Here is a 24788-nt window from a genome sequence, read left to right on the forward strand (position 1 = left end):
CTCTCGTTGCACGTCGGCTTCTCAAAAATATGCATCCAAGCATATTTATTTGTGCTTTTGTAAAGCTCTCTAATAACTTGAATAGTAAAAACAAAAAGTCTACAGCGCTTACGAAACGCGGCTCGGGACTACGTAACGTGGCTCTAAGGTTCACTCCCGGTTGCCTCCGCACACGTACACAAAACTGCACTCCTTGCGCTGCCGCCAACGAGCAGTCCCGCCCGAAGGAAGTGGACGCCCTGCAGATAAGAGCTCTAACCTTCAGGACACATTGGCTCAACTTATATCGACGGGCGTTGGCAATAACGCGGCCCAAGCGCAAAGCTAAACTAACCGGCGGACGACCACTGATGTTCCGGGTGATTTCACAAACTCTCGTCATCTGCGCTAAAATTAAAGGTATCAATGTCGTCCTCCAAGCCTGTACTGTTGTCGTCATTTGAATATTCTAGTCCAAATGCACGAGAATAAACCAAAATTCGCCGTTTTCTTGAAGCAGTCACACGCGACGTCGACGCCGTGATTGAAACTGTGCATGCTCACTCGCGCACATGAAAATGCGCTTTAAAATCGCCACACGCTGAAAAAAGAGAAACACAAAAGCGATAGTGATAAAATACTTTTTCTTTTACGTGTTAGATAGGGCAAATGGTCCAAAAGCGTTCGAAACAGGGCAAATATACAAGTTGTCATCATCGAAAACATACTATCGATGGGTATAGGTGGGGTCACAAATGGCCATTAATGTTAGCGTGACCTAGGTCATTAATGTTAGCGTGTAATCTCCTACTGCTGTGTATCTTGTAATGATATCATATTGTTGTGTCCAGTAATATTTTTTAATCAAACGTTTAAAGATAATATTACAGTACTATGGTTTTTCCTTTCCAGTCAAAGTTTCTCTCGAAGTTGGCCGAGGCTCGTCGTCACCAGCTTGCAAGGGCCAAGATAAGGGATGTGCCGGGGAACCTTGAGCCCTCCTTCTGAAACCACTGGCTCAGCCTGCCTTTCAACAGCATGGAATTGGCTCTTGGAAAGAAAGCTTTCTGTCCATCTTGCGTGGTTTAGTGCAAAGAACTTGCCTTAAACTTGGAAAAGAAGAAAACGGTTCAACAAGCACACACCACGTAAAGAAGAAGCAATATTGCTCGCCTTAGCATTGTTGAATAAGTGATATGATGAACAAGAATTGCACAATATTACCATCAACCTAAAATTTTTTTATGTGACTTTTGAAACTATAAACGAGATGTTATTTCATAATTCTCATGATTTTTCTCCTTCTCACAACTGAGAGACTTCAAAAAGCAGAGCTTGAAGAGGCATTAAAAAGTCATGAGTTTAGAATTACACACTGCACTCTATCATATGTTTCGCTATCATAAGTTCCGTACCATATGTTTCACTATCATAAGTTCGTTATCAGCGGAGAAAATTAAGGTTAAAGTTTTACTTTTAAGTTTCATGCGTGACGTCGAAAAATTTCATGTTTCGTATTTTCAATTTTGTATTTTTGTGGCATTGGCTGAATGAAATTTTCTGAGATTTCGTGTGCTTGGTTTGTGGCACCCACAGATGACAATGTGTTTCATTTTTATTAATCAGAAGCTACGTATGACCCAGTAGACGCCTCCAAACTCAATGTTATGGTGGTTAGTGCGAAGATATTATGGTAGCGTCCACGTGCTTTTTTTTTTGCATTTTCAGGCTTATCAAGGGTCGTGTTGTGGTAAAAGTGATGTTTTCAGGATTGTAAGACTGATATGCGAAAAATCGTTTTGCTCTTTAGTGTTCCTCTAAGTTATGGCTTCATCGGAAAAGAGTTTTCAGCAATTTGAGCAAAGGTAGACAGGTATATAAATAGACAGAACTAGACCGAGCGCTTGATGTATTGCTAGCGCTTTTGGCTGTTGAATGGCCCTTGTGCTGCAAAACACCAAACATCATTATCAACCATTGATGTATTGCTGATTCTGCAGTTAATCATGTAGTTCTTGTGTAGGTATGGTCTAGTTTCTAAATCCCATGATGCCTGTCTTGGGCAAGTTTCTGTGTCCTTTAAGTCTCCTACCTAATACAGCTTTAATAGTGTGAAAACTGAGATTGAATTCTGCAGCGCGGGCAACCTAGCTGCTTCATTGACAATCGCCTGCTTGCTGTAACAGAGACGCTTTCTCTTGCATAGTGTGGGTCTAAGCTGGATATTTTAAATGGGCTTTTGCTATTTTAGCTTAATTGTCACGATAATTTTTTGTTATTTTTGTAATGTATATCATTTTAGACATTGTAAGTTTATTTGGTCTGGTATTGAACATCATACGCCTGTTTTTCTAGGCCTGTATTGACCACTGCTTGACTATGTGACATGAGACAGTAGACAGATGCCCAACTGGACTCCTGAAGTGCTACGCACCTAGAAAAGTGTTTACTAGCTTGCTTTACTCATTGTTTCACTACGGCTTGCTGTTTTCATTGACCATATTCTGCTGCAACTCTCCTTTTTTCAAAGTTGATCACTGGAAGTTTCGGTCTGGAGTAACATTTGGAGTAACTTATAGTGAATTTCATTGGTGGACTCCGAGTGGCTGAGGAACTTAGTGCCAGAGAATTTTACTCTGGTGGAGGGCAAAAGTAGGTTATATGCCAATAGAATACATGCACTGCTGCTAGAGCAAATGGCAAGCAATTGAGGGACACTGTGTGAATTCTAAAGTGTGTTCCGGGGAAGCCTGCGCCCAATGAGACAGGGTCAGCCAGAATGAAACACAATGCATGTCTCCCATCTTGCATGAGTGGGCACGCTGAACAAAATGGTGTTATGCTAGCGAAATGCGAGCGCTGTGTAGTGCGATCCAAGGTGCGACTGCGTCCATTGGCACGCTCGCAGTCAGCTCCGTTACAGGGCACGGAGTGCGTGCAACTTACGGTCGAATCTCCCCCTTTACGCTAAGTAAAAATTTGTTATCTCGTCATGGAACTGCTCCAAATCTGCCTATGGAACATATAAAGAGCACTCTCAGCCATTGCAATAGACTTGCTCTGCATGGAGCAGGAAAAGTGCCACCAGAAAGCTTCAAATCTGCTCTCAAGTTGATAAAGTATTTTAGTTAATTATTTCGTAATTGAAGTTTACAAGAACCATGAGTTTAGTGCCTCAACACGGAGTTCTCGTACGAAGATGACAGGTTCCCGGGTATTATACCATTACATTTTATGCAAAAGCCTGTGATATGCGGTGTAGATCGAAGGACTATAGCAATACACCTGTCGACGCACACGTCTTCAGCCCCAACCTGCTTAAACACAATGGTGGGAGCCTTATAAGTTTTGGGATCTCAATATGGGAATTCTCGTCTCAGAACACATGGATGCATCAGATGCGGTCTGGCAAACCAACAAAGCGTGTACATTTACTCACTTGCTTTTACGATGGCCATTTCACCAGCTGAATAAGATATGTTGCGAGTGACACATCAAACAACATTGCACAATACTTCAACACAACACACAAACAGCGTAGACAAACACAAAGTACCGTGAATGCGGCGTCGCCAATGGTCGACTCGCTGCGAGGAATCTACAGGAAACGACCCGTGGTTGCTCAATACGTACTGGTCGGCTAGTTGATAAAGCATGATTTTCGAAGAAGCAGCGCATAAGAAGATAACAAAACACGCACTCATAAAACCACACAAACACAAGCGTTGTGTTTGCGTCCTTTTGTGTCTGCGTGTTTGGTATCTTTAGGTGCGCTGCTGTTTGGAAAATCGAGCTGCGTTTACCATCGTCCGCGGATTCTCTGCAGGAGGTGTCTATCTACGATCGCCGCCAGGCGCTATAAGAGCACCTCGCCACTTTCTCTGGTGCGCTGGCTTAGCCCAACGTTGGCTTAGCCTCCTCGCCGCAGCCACGTGGTGGCGCCACCACTAAATTGGCTTTTTTATATGCTACCTTTAGGAAGCACAGTAGCGCATTTGTTTTCCAACGCCGCTAGCAACAATGCACTGTGGAGAAGCTGGTCCACTGGCCGCACCACTGAAAACGGTCCCCGTCCACCTGGAATCAATCAAGTGACTGTTGTGCGCGCTGTAGCGCGTTAGTTATGAACTGGCGCTTTTATTTGCTTTAGATTCATGTCCTTAGGCTGTGGTAGCAAAGTATTTGCGCGGATTCGGCACCATTAAAAAAAAAAACAACTGACATAATCAATGCTGTACGTTTAGTGGGGCTCTCTTTGAATCTCGGAGGGCTTCTATTTTGTGTCACGGCCGGGCTAGACAGCTCCTGCGCGTGCTTCTTTCCTTACGGTCTTTTCACTCGTCGAGAATACAATTGAAGAGTTTCCGAGTATGTTTCGCCACTCCTCGGCAGTAAGAGCACAGCGACCTTGCATGTTCTGTGCCACGCACACTGCACAAGGGAGTTTGTCGATATGAAACCGGGGAATGAGGGTTCTCGACGAAGAGAAGGGGGATTATTAAAGAAATCGAGGATAGAGGGAAGATCATCCACTAAAATAAAACTAATTTACCAGACGGCGTACCGCGTAAGGTAGGTATGTATGTGCCCGTGGATAATACAAGCTGAAACTCAATAAAGATGCTGGTAAATCGGCTAATGAGAGGCATAGTTAAGGAGGCATAAGGCACAGGCAACGATCAAAGAGAAACATAATGCTGTACTTGTGCTGCAAGCAGAGAGCACCAAATACGTTTGGCCCTTGGTCAAGTTGGACAACGACGTTGCAGTTAAGAGAAGTGGCACACAGAATGACGAACGCGCCTGGCCTTTGTTAACTATTCTCACTATTTTTCTGTATTTTTCCAAATACGTTTGGAGTGGTTTTCGGGGCTAAATGCTGCGGTCTGCAGCCTGACAACTCATAAACACGCACGTGTGTTGTATATCTAATGGCTAAAAAAAAACTCCGTATAAAAAGAAATAAAGTAAAAAAAGAGAGAGGGCCCTTGCTGCTGAATAACCCCTTCGAACGGCACGCACAGAGAGGGGTGGTGTGCATTGTCAAAGGTGTTAACACCACCTGGAAATGTTCATTTCGGAGACCCCAAGCCTTTTTGCATTTCATTGTACTGCAGCCACGTCCATGAAGAAATGAACGAAGTATGCAGCTGCTTATGCTTGCAAGCCACTTGCCCCAGAACTAAAACTCTCGTGCAAATCAGTTCTTCGCAATCCTTCAAGTTAAGAACATGTATAGAAATAGAAACTGGCAACATTACAACTTTTCGGCAAGTAATCAGCTTTTTTTCTAAAATATTTGTATTAAATCTCTTGTGGCTTAGTGCTAGGAGCAGGTGTTTGTCAATTCCCTTCTATATCAAGTGTGGCTTGCTTTATTATGGGATTTAGCTAGGCACCACGGCTGATATTTATTCGGGACTTGGTCAGTGTTTAGTCTACAGTGATTTTTCGAGTCGAGAAGGCAGTCGCACAACCTTCAGCACGCGCATTACGCACGCACATGGATATGTATTAACTGCGTGAAGGTGTATTGCTGTGTTCCGTATTGCGAGTCCCGTTCGGGGAAAACACCCGGTGCTGCTTCTCGCAAGTTCCCGAACAATACTGAGCTGCGCACAGAATGACAACAGAATATTGCAAGAGACAATCTCATCATCAACGACAAGTCTGCATCGACATTCGTATGCAAAAGACGCTTGCATGATGAAGACTATGTGCCTGCGTTCCGCATCAGAAAACTTATTCCCGACTCAGCGCCTGCTCGTTTCGAGGAATATCCTTCCTACTTTATTTCAAGTGCATAGAAGCCTCGGAAAGATCCTGCTTTACGAGCTTCGCCCCTACGTCAAAGATCAAGGAAGCAAAAAGCGGAGACCAACGACACAGATCCGAATGTTGCAAGGTCACAAGACGCTTTCACTGAACAAGAAGCAGTGAATGTTTGCACGCAAACAATAAACAGCGACGCTTATCGCGCAGGTCAATACCAGCCTGTAGTGATAGTACGATTGCACTTCCAAGGGCCGTACCATCGTTCAAAATGCGAGAAGGTGCAGCCATTGCTGAAAGAAGAGAAAAAAGCGTCCCAATATTATCCCGCAAGCATTCATCACGCATGTGTTAGGAAAATCGCAGCAGATGACAGAAAGAAGAGAAAAAGACCGTGTTTTTTTTACATCAAATAGTATTCGACAATAGTATGCGACAAAAGAAAGCATTCAGCGAACCCAGACGAACTTGTAAGGGGTGTGTGATATGGTGCTTTCGGTCACAAAGAGGTTACGATCATGCGAGCACTTCGGAGCTTGTGGCACTGCCAGCAAAGTTCACTCTTCAGAAGCATATTGGTTCAAGCCCAGCATTATCAGGTATTTATAACCATTTGTGCATCTTCAACGATTAAGTAAGTTGTTTCTCAACGTGCGGTGAGTGGAGAAGCGCGCCTGAACTCATGTGCTGGCATTGCACGCGCGCTGCACGGAGCGGCGGAGGATAGATGGATGGATGGATGTATCCGGCTGTGCCCTTTAGATCGGGTGGTAGCTCACGCCACCTTGCCTTAAAGTTAAGTACTATCATTGTGTGTTTAAGAATTGAATTTCACTCGCGCCTTGTAGGCTCCAATCAGTTAGCCTCCTCCTGGTTATTTCTACCCGTTTAAAGTCTATTTTGCCTTCACCGTCCCTAAACCCTAATGCTTTGAAAAATTCGGTGCCATTATCTTCGACAATAGGGTGGAGCCCCTTACAAAACAATATCAAATGTTCAGCCGTTCCCTCCTCCTCTCCACACGCACTACATACTGTGTCTGTGCTTTCGTATTTTGCTCGGTACGTCTTGGTCCGCAATACTCCCGTTCGAGCCTCAAAGAGCAGAGAACTACCACGAGAATTATCGTAGATATTTTCTCTTGCAATTTCCTGTTTAAAAGTTCGGTAGGCCTCCAGTGATGATTTCGTAAGCATTCCCATCTTCCAAATGTCCCTCTCTGTTTGCTTCATCTTCTTCTCAACCGATATTTCCTTTTGCCTCGGTATTCTGCTGTTGTTTAAACACTTCCTTGACAATTTTTGAGTTCGTTTCCTCCATTTAATATCGACAGTCTTCGTGCACAAGTAACTGAAAACTTTCCTAGCCCAACGCTCCTCTCTCAATTTTCTCAATCGCTCCTCAAATTCTATCTTGCTGCTAGCTTCCCTGCCACCAAACGATGTCCATCCCATGTGTCCCTGTACCCCCTGATTTTGGGTATTCCCGTGTGCTCCCAAAGCAAGTCTACCTACGTTGGTTAATTTCTAATCTTGCTTGAACTTTTGATTTTGTGTACAAGACCGCATTGCCGAACGTCGAACCCGGGACCTTGACACCTTTCCAAATCCCTCTCACAACGTCATACCTAACATAGTTCCTCAGTGCCCTATTTTTCATTGCAGCTGCATTTCTGGGGGCCTTAGCTATTACGTATCTTTCGTGCTCCCTTAGATACTCAGCCCAATTATTTATCCATACACCCAAGTATTTGTATTTATCCACTATTCCTAGCATGACTTCGTGTAACTTATGCTCAGTGCCTTCGTTATCATTGAAAATAATGATTGCCGATTTTTCCCCGCTGAACTTCAAATGTAACCTATCTCCCTCATTACCACAGATGTCTATCAATCCCTGCAGATTTTCCTTGTTGTCGGCTATTAGTACTTTATCATCGGCATACATCAATGCTGTTCAATATGGTTTCCTTGCTCGGCAAAGGAGAGGCTGACCCGAGTCGACATCCCTCTAAATTGGCTTCTAGTCCTAGAGATACAGCGTAAATAACAAAAGTGACAAGGGACATCCCTGTTGAAGCCCGCGCTGTATCTCTATAGGTTCAGATACCTGTTCTTCCCATTTGATAACTACTTTGTTACTTTTTTAGGTATCCTTTAGAAGATTAGTTATTTCATCTTCCACATCTAGTGTATCCAGTATTCACCACAAGTCTTCTTGAATCACACTATCGTGAGCTCCGTTGATATCTAGAAATGCCAGCCACAGGGGCCTGTTTTTTTTCGCTATTTCAATATACTGCATCAATGAAAACAAATTGTCCTCCAACCTCCTTCGTTTACGGAACCCATTTTGTAGTTCTCCCAGCACCCTCTCATTCTCCACCCATGTCTGTGGTCTTCACTACCTGCATCATCAGCCTGTAAACTACTGATGTCACTGTTATAGGATGGTAGTTTTTTATATAGGCTTTGTCCCCCTTTCTTTTATAGATCATGCTCATCCTGCTTAGTTTCCACCGATTGGGGGCTTCACCATCCATTATTGCTTTGCTCGCTGCCTCTCTTAATGTTCGCTTAGAGTTTGGTCCCAGTTACTTTATTAGCATGATTGGGATGCCATCAGGGCCTGTTGATGTGCTATCGGGAACTTTTCTCTGGCCTTTTCCGCTCTCGTCCCACTGAGCTAATTGGTTCATACCACGTACGGTGCATGCGGCGTTATCTAGGTGTTCAAATTTTTCTGTCACCATTGTTTTATACATTCTATTGCCTCATCCCCTTCTAGTCTGACACCTTCTATTGCAGTTATAAACCTCTGTTTCATGCTGGTCTTATTACTCAGAAAATTGAGATGGTTCCAAAACTTTGCAGCTGTCTTTCTATCCTTTTTGTTTACTTCCGCTATTCATTGGGCCCCCTTTCTTCAAATGTTTTCACTGATCAAATCGGACGCTTCCCTTCTGCAGCTCAAAAAGTTATCCCATTGTTTTTAACATCATCTTCCGGTTCACCCCTCTGCTCAGCATACCAAGCTGTATTCCCTGGAGGTTTCCTGAAGTCTTACTCATCATCATCATCATCAGCCTGACTACGTCCACTGCAGGAAAAAGGCCTCTCCCATGTTCCGCCAGGTAAACCGGTCCTGTGCTTGCTCCTGCCAATTTATACCCACAAACTTCTTAATCTCGTCTGCCCACCTAACCTTCTGTCTCCCCCTAACCCACTTCCCTTCTTTGGGAATCCAGTTTGTTACCCTTAATGATCAGCGGTTATCCTGTCTACGCGCTACATGCCCGGCCCATGTCCATTTCCTCTTCTTTATTTCAACTATGATATTCTCAGCCCCCGTTCGTCCCCTAATCCACTCTGCTCTCTTCTTGTCTCTTAAGGTTACACCTACCATTTTTCTTTCCATTGCTCGCTGCGTCGTCCTCAATTTAAGCTGAACCCTCTTTGTAAGTCTCCAGGTTTCTGCTCCGTAGCTAAGTACTGGCAAGATACAGCTGTTATATACCTTCCTCTTGAGGGATAGTGGCAATCTACCTGTCATAATTTGAGAGTGCTTGCCGAATGTACTCCACCCCATTCTTATTCTTCTAGTTACTTCAATCCCGTGGTTAGGCTCTGCGGTTATTACCTGCCCTAAGTAGACATAGTCTTTTACAACTTCAAGTGCACTATTACCTATCTCGAAGCGCTGCTCCTTTCCGAGGTTGTTGTACATTACTTTCGTTTTCCGCACATTAATTTTAAGACCCACCTTTCTGCTCTCCTTGTCTAACTCCGTAATCATGAGTTGCAATTCGTCCCCTGAGTTACTCAGCAATGCAATGTCATCGGCGAAGCGCAGGTTACTAAGGTATTCTCCAATAACTCTTATCCCTAACTGTTCCCATTCTACGGTTCTGAAAACCTCCTGTAAGCACGCGGTAACTAGCATTGGGGAGATTGTGTCCCCCTGCCTTACACCCTTCTTGATTGGTATTCTGTTGCTTTCTTTATGAAGCACTATGGTAGCAGTTGATCCCCTGTAGATTTCTTCCAGAATGTTTATATATACTTCATCTACACCCTGATTCCGCAGTGTCTGCATGACAGCTGATATTTCTACTGAATCAAACGCCTTCTCGTAATCTATGAAGGCTATGTATAGTGGTTGGTTATACTCTGAGCATTTCTCTATTACCTGATTCTCTAGTTCTCTATTACCTGACGTCTTACTATAGCTCCCTTAACTTCCTCATCCCACCAGCTCTTGGGTTCGTGTCTGCTTTTCCCGATTGATTTGACTCGTACCTTAGTCAGCTCTAACTAAAGCAATCGAGTTAGACTTGTGTACGTTCACTCTGTTTTAGTATCCTCAGAGATTAGTTTCTCAATCTGTTTTGTTGCTATTTCTATTTGCCTTTCTGAATAAATACTACCGTGTAATTGCTCGTAATGCCACCTTTCCGATTTCATTTCTCTTCCAAACCTCAGCTTGATACGTTTGTGATCTTTACCTAAGCTTCTGGACCCATATTCATCTATGCTCATCACCCTTAGCAGATCATACATCCCATGTGACATTATTGCGTAATCTATCGTTGGCTGCAGCATTCTCACCTACCATGTTATCTGCCCTTCACATTTCTCGGTGCTGTTGCAAATGATTAAATTATGCATTTCACACATATTCATTAGCATTCTGCCTGTTGGGTCAGTATATCCATTCATGTCTTGTATGTGCGCATTCATATCTCCTAGTATAATTACCTCGCACTCTTCTCCTAGTTCGTCCATGTCATTTCGTATGCACTGCACCATTCGTTCATTTTGCTTTCTGGCTTTGGCCCCTGTCCACAAGTATACAAACCAAGGAGCGTCGTTTGCCCCGCCACTGTCCTTTTTAGCCATATATGTTCCTTGCACTGCTGCTTGACCCTTTCCCAGTCTATACTTTTATGAATGAATGCCCCAATACTATCCTTCTTACTGCTGCCTTCTGTTCTATTGCAAAGTTCCCTCGCGTAGTCCGGATTGTTAGGAGGCTGTTCCATGTCCCTAAGATGTGTTTCTACAAAACCATATACCATCGGCCTCTCCTCCCTTAGCTGTCGTTTTATCTCTTCCCACTTCAGCCTATTCTTGCCACGCTGCATGTTAATATACACAACGTCTGAATTGGCTCGGCCCTCATGGCTACGTCGATTTCTGCCCCGGACTCTACGTGTCTTAGATATATTAGTGTCACTTTGGAATCGTATCTCTCTATACCGCCTGTCAAAGAGTACCACTAGTTGTTTTCCTCATTGCTATATCATGCACCCCAAAAGGCCCGCGTACCCCCCCCCCCCCCAAAAAAAAGCTACTGCGTGTTCTGGTAGTCACCAACACACCTCACGACGAAGCCTCCCATAGAAAGGAATTCTGTCTCGTTGAAAACCACCCCACCTATGCACCCCTCTGTTTATTTCCACCACCTCAAAGCTTCTCAACTTATCCGCCATATCTATTGGTTTGCGTAGACAACTGCTCTTTGCAGGTTGCCGTCACGCACCGTTACCTCCGGTATCGTGCATATCACTACCTGTACTTGAGGAGAAATGGCGCGCATGTCATTGACCCCTTTCGCCAGTGTGCTCACTAGTCCTGCCGTATCTTCAGTTAAGACATCGTTTAAACCGCCTGCAATTATCACGAGGTTTCGTCCATCAGCTGTAGTTTTGAGTTTTGCGCTCGCTTGCCTCATGACTGCTTCCACCTTGCGTCCTGGAAACCCACTGCAGGACAAAGGCTTCTCCCATGTTCCGCCAGTTAACCCGGTCCTGTGCTTGCTGCTGCCAATTTATACCCGCAAACTTCTTAATCTCATCTGCCCACCTAACCTTCTGTCTCCCTCTAACCCACTTGCCTTCTCTGGAAATTCAGTTAGTTACCCTTAACGACCAGCGGTTATCCTGTCTACGCGCTACAAGCTCGGCCCATGTCCATTTCTTCTTCTTGGTTTCAGCTATGATATCCTTAACCCCCGTTTGTTCCCTAATCCACTCTGCTCTCTTCTTGTTTCTTAAGGTTATACCTACCATTTTTCCTTCCATTGCTGGCTGAGTCGTCCTCAATTTAAGCTGAACCCTCTTTGTAAATCTCCAGGTTTCTGCTCCGTAGCTAAGTACTGGCAAGATACAGCTGTTATATACCTTCCTCTTGAGGGATAGTGGCAATCTACCTGTCATAATTTGAGAGTGCTTGCGAAATGTGCTCCACCCCATTCTATTCTTCTATTTACTTCAATCTCGTGGTTCGGCTCCGTGGTTATTACCTGCCCTAAGTAGACATAGTCTTTTACAACTTGAAGTGCACTATTACCTATCTCGATGCGCTGCTCTTTTCCGAGGTTGTTGTACATTACTTTCGTTTCCTGCAGATTCATTTTAAGACCCACCTTTCTGCTCTCCTTGTTTAACTTCGTAATCATGAGTTGCAATTCGTCCCCTGAGTTACTCAGCAATGCAATGTCATCGGCGAAGCGCAGGTTACTGAGGTACTCTCCATTAACTCTTATCCCTAACTGATCCCATTCTAGGCTTCTGAAAACCTCCTGTAAGCACGCGGTAAATAGCATTAGGGAGATTGTGTCCCCCTGCCTTACACCCGTCCTGATTGGTATTCTGTTGCTTTCTTTATGAAGCACTGTGGTAGCAGCTGATCCCCTGAACATTTCTTCCAGGATGTTTATATATACTTCATCGACGCCCCGATTCCGCAGTGTCTGCATGACGGCTGATATTTCTACTGAATCAAACGCCTTCTCGTAATCTATGAAAGCTATGTATATTTGTTGGCTATATTCTGAGCAGTTCTCTATTACCTGATTGATAGCATAAATGTGGTCGATTGTTGAGTAGTTTGTTAAAAATCCTGCTTGTTCCTTTGGTTGATTGAATTCTAATGTTTTCTTTACTCTGTTAGCAATTACCTTTGTAAATAGCTTGTATACTACAGAGAGCATTGCTTCTGTGCATCGATTCAAATTCGAGTCCGCGGCTATTATTACCTGCTGTGACTTTTGAGCTGGAGCGTCCAGCTCCTGGGGGTTGCTTGCACCGGCAGCGCCGGCTGCTTCGTCCTCTCCCAGCCCCACCACTACTTCGCTGAAGCTGGGTCTTGCGACCAAGCGGCTGAACCTGTTTTCTCCAAACTTGCTTGCTCTTTTTTTCTCCACCGTTCTGGTTGCCAGTGCCCTACCGTTCTCTCCGTCGGCCGCCCCTTTGTTCACCTTCGCTAGTGCCTCCTCGGCGGACTTGAGCCTTTCTCCGTTAGCCCTTGTTTCCTCTTGGTCTGTCGCCAATGCAGTCTCCAGTTCTGTGATTCTCATCAGCAGTTCGCTCTGGGCAACCATCATTTTCGCCATTTTTTCCTCGACCTCACATTGCTTAGACTTGGTGTCAGCCTCCTCTCCATTCGCATCTGAACTTGGGTTCATTTTAAAACCCAACAGTCATCCTGAACATCTTACAGCCTTTTTAGCCATGTCTTTTAACACCAATTGTCTTTACTTATTTATTTTTATTTTCAAATACTGCAGCCTAATATAGGGCTACTGCAGGAGTGGGGTACATTTACATGAATAAAATACACTGATTACAAGGTTGACATAAAAAAAAGAAAAAAAAGATTTATTATAACAGTGCATCTACAACTTCCGACAACTATAATTCACGAATACTACCGGGTAAGTTATTCCACATTTCAATAACTCTATAGGAAAAAAACTGTTCTTGAAAATGCTCGTGTGTGTAAAGAAAGGCTTTAAGTTGAGGCTGTGGTAACGTCTAGTTGAAAGAGTATCAGCATATGAGATGTGATCATCTGAAGAAGATAGTCGACAAGATGAGTGAAAAAGTGAATTGTCTCCCTCGATAATTACAAATTATGACGTACGACAAACCCTTTCCTAGGAAAAAAGAAAGCCTAAGCTGTACTACAAAAATTTACGTGATCGGTGTAGGTGCACCTCCCCCATGAGATGGAAAAAGAAAAAAAACACAAACACACACACAAACACACAAACTAGTAAATACCTGGTAACTGACCTCCGAAAAGACGTACAATGTAATAAGTGCTACAACAGTTTTAACTGCTGCCCTAATAATTACAAAAGCAAGCTCGAAACATAAAAAACCACTAATCTGTGCAGTCGATCGGGAGTTCTCAAAAAACACGTCCATCCACCGTGCCAGTACGAACTGAAGGTCAGGGTTGCAGCGCCTCCCTCAAAGCAGTGGCGAGAGGCATGCACTACACCCGATGCAAAGGCCGTAAAAGGCGAGTGCGCAGGCGCGGTCTAGCACCAGTCTAATCCGGCCGTGTTTGTGTCTGTGAGTTGTTGCTTATCTTTCATAGCTGGCGCCATCTGATTATGCGGTAGCGGCGGTGCATGCTATTCAGCATTACGCTATGCCTTTGCGCGTTGCGTTGCCGGGCAAACTGTGAAATTCTTTTGAACTGCCGTAGCAGTTTCCAAAGCAGGCGTTTTTTTTTCTTCGTCGGTCTTTGACGTGCAAGGCACGTCGACTAGCGAGTGGCAATCGGTGACACGCTTCGTAGCTGGGCGACAGGCTTAATGAAGCCACCCGCAAAAACAGAGCGTGGCTTCGCCGTGTAACTATACTTGCTAAGCCGCCATGATGATGGACTTATGCGCTATAATTACTAAAGTGTCTAGTATTATGCGGCAGTATGTTTCTAGACACTGTACAGTTACTATACCCCAAGGAGGAAAAAAAGGTAGGAGAGGGGATGCCTAGCCGGTGCGCTACGGGAAAAGTGTGTAGGAAATGACATCATGGCGGCCATATTCACTGGGCGCAATGACGGCGCTGTTACGGTTACGTGTTGCGCAGAGGAGCTGGTCTGGCAGTGAGCGGCCACGGCTGGCGGTGGCATGTGTGCCTCTTCAGGTCTCGTGCTGAGCCGTGGCGGACAATATCTTTGCTCTGCGCCGCGTTATTCGTTACGCAGTGTTCTTCTTGCAGTTAATGTACTCTTAGCAACGTTTACAAATCATTTTGTCCGTCATGGGGTCTCGACAGTGCGTAGAACGGGTGCATATCCGTGCGTCGTGCGGTGGATGATGCAGATGAAGCAATTAGTGTTCAGCGAAATTACATTGGGCGCCATGACGAAGCGGAACGACGACGAACGCCTTGCAGGTCAGTGACGTTTGGGCAGTGCTCCTGCTTGTGACAACGGACGACGCTGTTGAGCCCAGCAAGATGCAACGAGGACCATGTGCATATACGTAGTTTCGTGTTCTATTCGTATCGTTTCAACTTGCATGTGCGTATTAAAACACCTTTTCTGTACTGCTTCGTATACTCTCCCACAGCATTGCATGTAATCTCCACGTAGCAACAACTGCGTTCAAGTGTCACTTGCACCGGGCTCAAAGTCAACATGGTCGCAGAATGCTGACGCCGGTGAGTTTCACGCGGAACACGGACATAGTGGCCGGACGCTGCATCTGCCGCGTGGCGGAATGCAACCGAGGAGACGCACGACCGATAGCGTTGTCTGTGCAGTTGCTGAATTGATGACGCGAAAACACTCGCCGTTTTCAGTGCATCTAGCGCGCGTTCTCTTGTACTTGCTTCGCTGTCGGTGAGCTGTTACTCGCTCTCAATACTCGGACGAAATGATTTCGCTGAATGTGTCGCGATGGCCCAGAGTGCTGAGCCCCGTTCCGTTAGTTTCGGATCGACACGACACGCGCACGGCGCAGCTCACGTGCTTTCCAAGCCGGAGAGAGAGTCGTGCCTTCTGCTTTACAGGATGTAAATAAGTGAGAAGAATTCGCCCAGTCAATATGGCCGACTTCCGGCTTCATCGCTTCCTCCGTGATCGCGGCTTCGCGGCATCGCAACGAGGGACGTCAGGGCCTCTCCTACCTTTCCTTCCTCCGTGCTGTACCCTTATGGATGGATGGATGGATGGATGGATGTGGCTGTAGCCTTTAGATCAGGCGGCGGCTAATGCCACCTAGCCATAATATTTAGTGAACTAACCACTAGATTTATCTTTTTTTCTTTCAAATAGTAAAGTTGAGGACTGGGACTCTGCAGTGAAGGGTTTAATTTTCACACGTGCCTTGACTTTAGCCACCAATCAGACAACCTTGTAGTTAATTCTACCCGCTTAAAGTCTATTTTGCCTTCCCTCTCCCTAAACCCAGTGCTTTGAAAAACTCTGTGCCATCATCTTGAACTATAGGGTGAAGCCCTTTGCAGAACATTATCAAGTGTTCGGCAGTTTCTTCTTTCTCTCCACACGCACTGCATACTGTGTCTACCCCTTCGTATTTGGCCCGATATGTCTTGGTTCGCAATACTCCTGTCCTGGCCTCAAACAGTAGAGAACTAACCCGAGTATTATCATAGATCCTTCCCTTGGCAATTTCCTGCTTAAAAGTTAGATAGATCTCTAGTTCGGACTTCTTAATCATGCCAATTCTGCACATGTCAGTCTCCGTTACCTTCACTTTCTTCTTAACTGATAGTTCTTTTTGGTTTGGCCACCTGCTGTTTTCTAAGTATTTACCAGTCATTTTCCTGGTTCGCTTTCTCCATTTTGTATTGACTTTCTTCATGTACAAGTAGCTGAAAACCTTTCTAGCCGAACACTCCTCCCCCATTTCTCGCAATCGCTTCTCAAATTTTATCTTGCTGCTAGCTTCCCTGCCCTCAAGTGATGTCCATCCCATATCACCTTGTACTCCCTGATTTGGTGTATTCCCGTGAGCTCCTAAAGCAAGCCTACCTATTCCACGTTGCTCAATTTCTAATCTTGCTTGAACTTCTGATCTCATGCACAAGACCGCATTGCCGAACGTCAGCCCAGGAATCATGACACCTTTCCATATTCCTCTCACAACATCATACCTATTGTTATTCCACAGTGCCCTATTTTTTCATCACAGCTGCATTCCTGTTACCTTTAGTCACCACATATATTTCGTGTTCCCTTAGGTACTCGGTCCCATTGCTTATCCATATGCCCAGATATTTGTATTTATCTGTTATCTCTAGCATGACCTCCTGTATTCTAAGCTCACTACCTTCGTTATCATTAAAAATCATGACTGCTGATTTTTTCTTACTGAATCTGAAATCAAACCTATCTCCCTCATTACCACAGATGTCCATCAATCTCTGCAAATCTTCCTCGTTGTCCGACAATAGCACTATATCATCTGCGTACAATAATGCTGGTAGTGCCTGATCAATGAGTTTTCCTTGGTTGACTAAAGAGAGGTTGAAGCCAAGTCCACTTCCCTCTAATTTGGCCTCTAATCCTTGTAGGTACATCAGGAATAACAAGGGTGACAGTGGACACCCCTGCCTAAGTCCCCGTTTCACCTCCGTGGCTTGGATACCTGTTTTTTTTTTTCAGTTTATAACTACCTTGTTTCTTTTATAGATTTCCTTTAAAAGATTAGTGACTCCATTTTCTACACCCAGTGTGTCTAGTATTCCCCACAAGTCCTCTTGAACCACGCTATTATACGCTCCATTGATATCCAAAAATGCTAGCCACAAGGACCTGAGTTCGTTTTCTGCTGTTTCGATGCACTACGCCAGTGAGAACAGATTGGCATCCAACCTCCTGTGTTTCCAAAACCCATTCTGCAGTTCCCCCACCACCCCCTCATCCTCTATCCATGCCTGCAGTCTTTCCTTTATATAATCTGCATCGCCAGCCTATAGACCACTGATGTCACTGTTATAGGACGGTAGTCGTTTATGTCAGCTTTGTCCCCCTTTCCTTTATAGATCATGCTCATCTTGCTAAGTTTCCATCCATCGGGGACTTCACCATCGATTATTGTTCTGTTCACTGCAACGCTCGTGAACACGCCACCTACTGCCCGGTAGTTGTAACCCAAAATGCGGCTTTTGGGTGAGACACGGGCGTCACGAAGAGTAAACAACTTTACAGGGGAATGTCAGCACCTCCACAAAGTATACTTCGACTTTAATAAGGTATGGCCTCCACTTATCTTTGCCTTCTTCGAAGTTCATAAACAGGTGGTGAGCCATGATCGCATCGGTTGCTCGGTTTTTCAAAGCCTCAAGTTGGGGATCGTTTTTCACTGCATGGGTGGTGTCCATCCTCATCGCCACTGTAGCATAGCCATGGCATGCGCATAGCAGCGCCGGACCAGCAAGATACCAATGTAGTCAGCAGAACGAAAGAACGTTTATTCGGAAGTGTAGAACGTATTAATAGGCAGCTTAGTGGTAAACAGATAACGATGAACACGTGGTAGTAGCAATATTCTGTTGGTGCAGGCTGCTGGCTGAAGCGTCAATGGTTGCTCGCGCACCCACACAACACGGGAAGACACAACGGTAATCCCGAAGGATGACGAAAGAAAATGACTTTCGTGAAGCAGAAAAAGCTTTGACCGGTCCATAAAACGTTTGCCCTTTCCTATTTATGACTGCACTGGCCAGTTGCAGTTGAATAAAAACATGAACAAGTGCTGTAAAGTATAGGGCCCCTGTTCTGCGCTAGCCTGCTCTGAAGTGCTACAGCACAAGGCGGAAAGCGTCGAAAAAAGCCTTCAAGAAAAATTGTCACTGCTGAAATGTTGAAAAATTATCACTACACTGTACCTTTTCTTCATAATATTTTCTTGTTCTCGTAACATTTAATTGAATGATTACAGTGGTGAAGGAAAATTTTGCCTTAGTTGTTGTTTTCTCCAGCGTGCAGCTGGCAGTGACCACTGTCGAAAGTGGGGAGGCTATGCCCCCCAAACTTTTCTTAGGGAGGGGGGGGGGGGGGGCTTGCACTATGCGTGCCCTCCTGGCTGATACGCCTATGCTTTGAGCCACTCCAGGGATTGGACCTCGTTTCTAGCCGTAAGCGGGCTTTTGATGTCGGGAAAGGAATCGCGTTATTATGAGTTATAAGGCATTTTAAAACATCAAAACAACAGCCAGATCACACAATGCGAATTGGGTAACTAGTGGGTAGTCCAATGCTCTAACCCTATAATAAACTTGTTCTTGATCACGTATTAACTGTGGCGCATACCCACTTCAGGCATGATTCATCGTCGTCAGCCACTGCATAAAAAATTGGCCAAAATTCTTAACGAGCATATAGCAGATCCCACGCTTCTCCAAAGAATGACGAAGGGTAGCATAGTGAATGCAGGCTTACCACACAAAAATATGATTATTTATGGCGTAGTGGGTACCCAGCAGTGTGTTTGTTTGTAGCAGTTACATAGAGAGTGTTTTGGAAATGCTCTGACAGGCCACTATTCTGGCTTTCGCTGTGACTGTGCTGCGCATTCACAGCGCCGGTGTGACGTTTTTAGCTGTTCTAAAACGCTTTATTACTCACATTATGGATATTTATTTCTCGACATGAAGCCTGCCTAGGGTCAGTTCACCACGGAGCTCCAGGCACCGGTGTAGCTTATGCCTAGTTCACACTGAAACATCCGCTTTCTACGGCGACCGCAATGTCCCTGCCGCCGAAACGCAGCGTTGTTCGCACTGGACGCGCCCCGCGCCGCCGAATATGCCATCTATTACGGGGCGAACGCGGGATGGATGCGCTGTCACCCGGTTGTTGTCGCGGCTCGCAAACGCTACTACGATATGCGGTGGTGTATACTTCGACGATTCTCATACGCAAGAAGCAAGAAAAGACAGTACTGCTTACTTTGCTGGCAAGTAGCTGTCTTGTAATGCACGAAGAGCAGAAAAACCACCGACGCCAGCGGCGTTGGTGGGTTTGTTTTGCCCTGCAAGACCGCAACAAGCTCGGTCACGCCAACAGCAAGCTCGGTCACATCTTCCACGAAATACGGACGTGAAGTAGGCTCAGAGTAAGTTAAACTCCCGTTGGTTTCAACATTCAGTTATGTACACTGCTGCATAACAAAAGAGTAGGGCTTGGCCACCATTTTTCAAAATTCCTTGACTAGCGCTCCTATTGGTCCGCGGTGACCGATTCGGCGGCAGACGCCGCAAAAATCGGTCCGAGAGCGATCGGTGCGGAGAGGGCCCTTTCGGCGGATCTCGCCGCCGCCGAACCGGATTCGGAGCACTTTCGGCGGCCGGAATGCTCAGTGTGAATGCGGCCTTAGTGGCAGAATACTGGGTTGGCACGCAGAGGACCCGGGTTTGAATCCCATTGTGTCCTTCGGGTTTTTTATTTACTTAGCGTTTTCTCGCTTTGAGCAATAGCAGTTACGGAAACCGGCGACGGTGGACTACTGTGGCGCACGCGACCTGTGTCATGATCTCATGACAGCTTTTGTTGTAAAAAGAAAAAAAGCTTCGAAATGACTTCACAAGGCTTCACAAAGGCTGTCACTCCATTTAGCACATAGCAACATCAACGGTGGTGTGTATAAAATAGCGATAGGTACTAATGCAATTTCAAACCCTGAGTGTCATATCGATTGCATTTTGAACACATGTACGTTGTACGCGGAAGAAGATAACTTATGTGGAAATTAAGGTTCTTATGACTCTATTGCGAATAATTTGGGCATTCACTCTTCTTCTACATTACGGCCTTAATCGGAGATCCTGATGTTCTTTCTCCTCTTCTCTTGTGGCGCATACCCACCGTGAGCGATCATTTAGGCCTGTATGCACGCATGATGATGATGTCATTGAGATATGGCTCACACTTACCCGTAGAATCAAAGATGAGTTGATGGCATGAGCTTAAAACAAAAACATTTCGTAGACTAAAGAATGATGAAAACAATGAACATGAATATATAGACACAAAGGAAAAACTGCGAAAACTGCCCAGCTGCGGTGGTCTAGAGGCTTAGGCACGTGGCTGCTGACCCGCATGTTGCGGGATCGAATACCGGCTGCGGCGACTGCATTTTTGATGGAGGCAAAAATCTTGTAGGCCCGTGAGATCACATTTTGGTGCCCGTTAAAGAACCCAGCTGGTAGAAATTTCCGGAGTCGTCTTTATGCCGTCTCTCATATGGTGGTTTTGGGACGATTAAACCTGACATATCAATCAATCAATCGGACTGCGAAAACTTCCTGAGACCCTAACGCTACCGTCTCAGTAGACTCGAAGGCTAAAGATTTTTTTTTCTTTTTTGAATCACCCGTGCCCCATCCGAAAGTTTTATGCAACAGACGTGCCATGGTTTTCCGATGCCTCCAAGATCGGATGCGTAGTAAGCTGTAAGCTTGTGCACTTGACCTTGCTTGGATTTCCTCTGCGATTGGCTTATCGGTAATGAAGCAGTGATGTTCGGTGATGATTTCATGTGACGCCACAGCGTGTTCACAAGTCGTGAAAATTTTCGACGTCATGGCGACATTAGTACTTGATGATTTGTTGCATCATTTCAGTTGACGCTGCCGACGTGCGACGCCAGTCCGTATTCGCGTTCGATGCATTTAGGGATTCTGCCTTAAAAATTACGCGCTTGTACTATCAAATAGAACGCCTCAAATGTGAATAAAACGTAAATATAGTGATATTAATGTGTCGATCAACACATCTGTCGTCAGTATTGGTATAATGGTGCGACGCACGCGCGTTGTGTGAGCGCGTAATTGCTATAGACAAACAATAGAAAAAAATTAATTTGTATGCATTCATTGCATTCTTTACTCAGCTGCTGTGTTAATATGGCATGATAATTGCTGCTGTCAAACTGCTGTAGCAATGAGCCTGAATTTATGACCGAAACCGTATCGCAGATAAAGTTAGAAAGACAACAAAGAAGAAGCAGCTTAAGCATATTTCGATGTCATGTCCCCCCGTTAAATTTCTATTCACATAGGGCTGGTCTGGCGATATCACCACTATGCAACTTTTGTTCAGAATCGGAAACAATAGAGCACTATTTTTTATCATGTCGTCGATACAAATTGCTTAGAAAAACATTCTTAGCCCTCCCATTTGCTAGCCTGGGGTTGAATTTCACTATAAAAAACATACTTTCCTTCGGTGCTTACGATCTGGGCTTCAGCCACGAGAACGTTTTCTACGCAGTTTGCAAGTATCTGAATGAAAGTAAAAGAATTAAGCTTTTAATTGCGTGATTATTAATCATGAAGAAAAAAAATAATTCCAACGAACACAAGAGCATTGTTTACTATCCTGATTCTTATTCAAGGTAATGAATAGTTGTCTTATCTGCACGAGTGACAAGCAACTATTGCACTCCATTTATTCTGACTAGGGTGTCTTTACTTTTTTCATTCTTTTTTTCTGGTGGGTGGTTTCGATATTTAAAACAAAAACTTACTTAATTAAGTCATCGATTCTTGACCAATCCCCCTGAGTGGGTACGAGCCATGTCTGTGGATTCATCATCATCATCAGCGACTGGTTGGTTGTCGCCGTAGCTCCGTTTGTCTTATTCCTTTCGCTAGAAGAATGTCGCAGCCGAATGTCTCTCTTCCTGATCGAAGGACTGCGGAAATGACAGCTGATGAAAAGGTTCCCGCCTTGTCAGACACAGGAGGGAAGAATAGCGACGGCATCCCTCGCAAGCGGCACCAGAAGGAACACAAAGCACAGAGCAAAAGCCAGAGTCCTTCGGCTATCTCCAGATTTCCCGTGGTTCCGGAAAGCTCTTGTGGACCCAAAATGGTCGTTGCCGGCGAAAGTGAGAAGGCGTCGGCGAGTGAGGGTGAGCGCTCGACCGGTACCAAAGAAGCTGAGGCCAAAGCGATTGTTTCTGCGACGAAACATGATGGGGGCCAGCATACAGTTACGAAGGATGACAACAGCAAGACTAAAGCAGATGAACTGAAGGTCTCAAGATTAATCCCTGAAGAAAAGCTTCCCACCTTGACTAACATGAAAGAGAAAGATAGCGAGGTCAGCCCTGGCAAGCGCCACCAGAAACACGGCAAAGCGAGGAGTGGTAGCCAGAGCCCTTCGACGTGTTCCAGATTTCCCTTGGTTCCGGAAAGCTCTCGTGAATCCAAACTGGTCATTGCCGACGAAGGTGCGAAGAAGCCGGTGGGTGAGGGCCAGCGCTCGATCGGTATCAAAGAAGCCGAGGCCAAAGAGACCGCTGCTGCAACGAAAGGTGGTATGGGCTAGCCTGCCGCCACGAAAGGTGACGGCAGGCAGGCTAATGATGTGCTGAAGTGGAAGGTTTCACTTAACGTCCCCGAAGCGGACAGGCAACGGAAATCTTGCGAGACACCTTCACAGTCGTCAGGCTACACTGTGGTTCCGTCCCGCCCGAGTTTGGTTGAGTCACCACCAGGTAAGTAGACGCGATTTACCAAATTGACAACCTGACAATGCCTCTTCAGCGCCAGTAGTGACGAAAAGCTAATCAAACATTCAGCGACATGCAGTGGAGAGGACGTAGGGGCAGGAAACGTAAAATACTTAGCGATTGAAAAGTGGTACTCCGAGACACGTGCGCATATAGGTGAGGGGCAGAGTCGGGTTGGTTATAATGAACGTGCGCGGACATCGCACAGCACACGGGCCATCAGAATTTGGCGTCCATCGATATGTGACTGCCGTGGCCGAGATGGAACCCACTACTACAAGGTCAAAAGCTGAGCACCGTAATCACTGTACTAACGTGGCGGACGGGTCTGGATGCCCTGACTGACGTAAATACTAAGAGTGGATGTTGACACCCAATACTCAGAGTTATGTACCGGACTTTATTATGGAAAACGTTCATAAGTTTTAGTGAAATATATTCATGGATGATAATGCACGCATTCGACAACGTGAAACGACGCTTCACTGATTACTTGTTCCTCATAAAGCAATGTAAACGTGGAACGAAGTGTTTGTGGTAGTTCCTAGTACACGAAACAGTATATGGGTCGCCGGTGTAGCTAGGTGAAGGAGGGAAAGGGCAAGTTGGTTTCGGGCAGCTCAAAATTTTTCGATTTTCATGTGCATATATAAAGGGACCATCCATGATTTCAGAATGCTCGCCGGATGGGGTGGAGCACATTTGGTAAGCACCCTTATATCCGGAATGGTACACCATCACTATCCCTCAAGAGGAAGGTGTGTAACAGCTTCATCTTGCAGGTACTTATTTACTGAGCAGAAACCCGAAGGCTTAAAAGAGGGTTCAACTTTAATTTACGAAGACGAAGAAAAATCATGGGTGTAATTTTAGCAAACAGCAAGAGAGCCGATTGGGTCGGGGAACAAACGGGGGTTAAGGATATGTTAATGGAAATTAAGAAGAAGAAATGCACATGAGCCCAGCACGTAGCGCGTAGGAAAAATAACCACTGGTCATTAAGAATAACTCACTGAATTGCAAGAGAAAACAAATGCGTGACAGGGAGGCGGAAAATAAGGCGGGCAGGTCACGTTAAGAAGTTTTTGGGCACACCGTGGCAGCAGAAAGCAGAAGACGGGGCGTATAGGCGAAACGCGGGAGAGGCCTTTGCCCTGCAGTGGGTGTAGTCAGGCTTTTGATGATGATGGCAATAATGCGCCGAGACACAAACGCACGCACGACATACAAAAAGTATACTCCTGGCGGGCTGCATATGACGTGCCCGGTAAATTTATGTAGAATCTTTGCATTTTGGAACAGGTGTGCTTTGTACCTCTAGTTATCAGGCTGGTGCAAACGAAAATTCTCATCAACATCCCAGTAGTAATTTGGTTTCTTGCAGAACACGGTATGATATGATGAGAGATCAATATATGTGGAAAGCTCTGGTAGATTTGGCCATCTGGTGTCGTTCAACGTGCAATGACATCACTCGGTACGTGGTTCTTTGGCATTTCGCCTCCATTTTAAATGTGACCACCGTGTCCAGGGTCGAAAGCATGGCCTTTGGGTCAGCAGCCGAGCAATATCCCCATTGCTCCATCACGGCGGGCCAAACAAGAGTTCGTACGTCAAAATAGCAAATATTGCCGTTCAGTGAAAGCCTCTATAATTAGCTAAACGATAGTTGTCGGTCACTGGCGTTTGAAATGTACACGCACGACATGCGATCGCAGATGACCCACGCGGAGAGATGTTCTTGTTAC

Source organism: Rhipicephalus microplus, chromosome 3 (assembly GCF_043290135.1).
Source record: "Rhipicephalus microplus isolate Deutch F79 chromosome 3, USDA_Rmic, whole genome shotgun sequence".
Taxonomy (NCBI): Eukaryota; Metazoa; Arthropoda; class Arachnida; order Ixodida; family Ixodidae; genus Rhipicephalus; species Rhipicephalus microplus.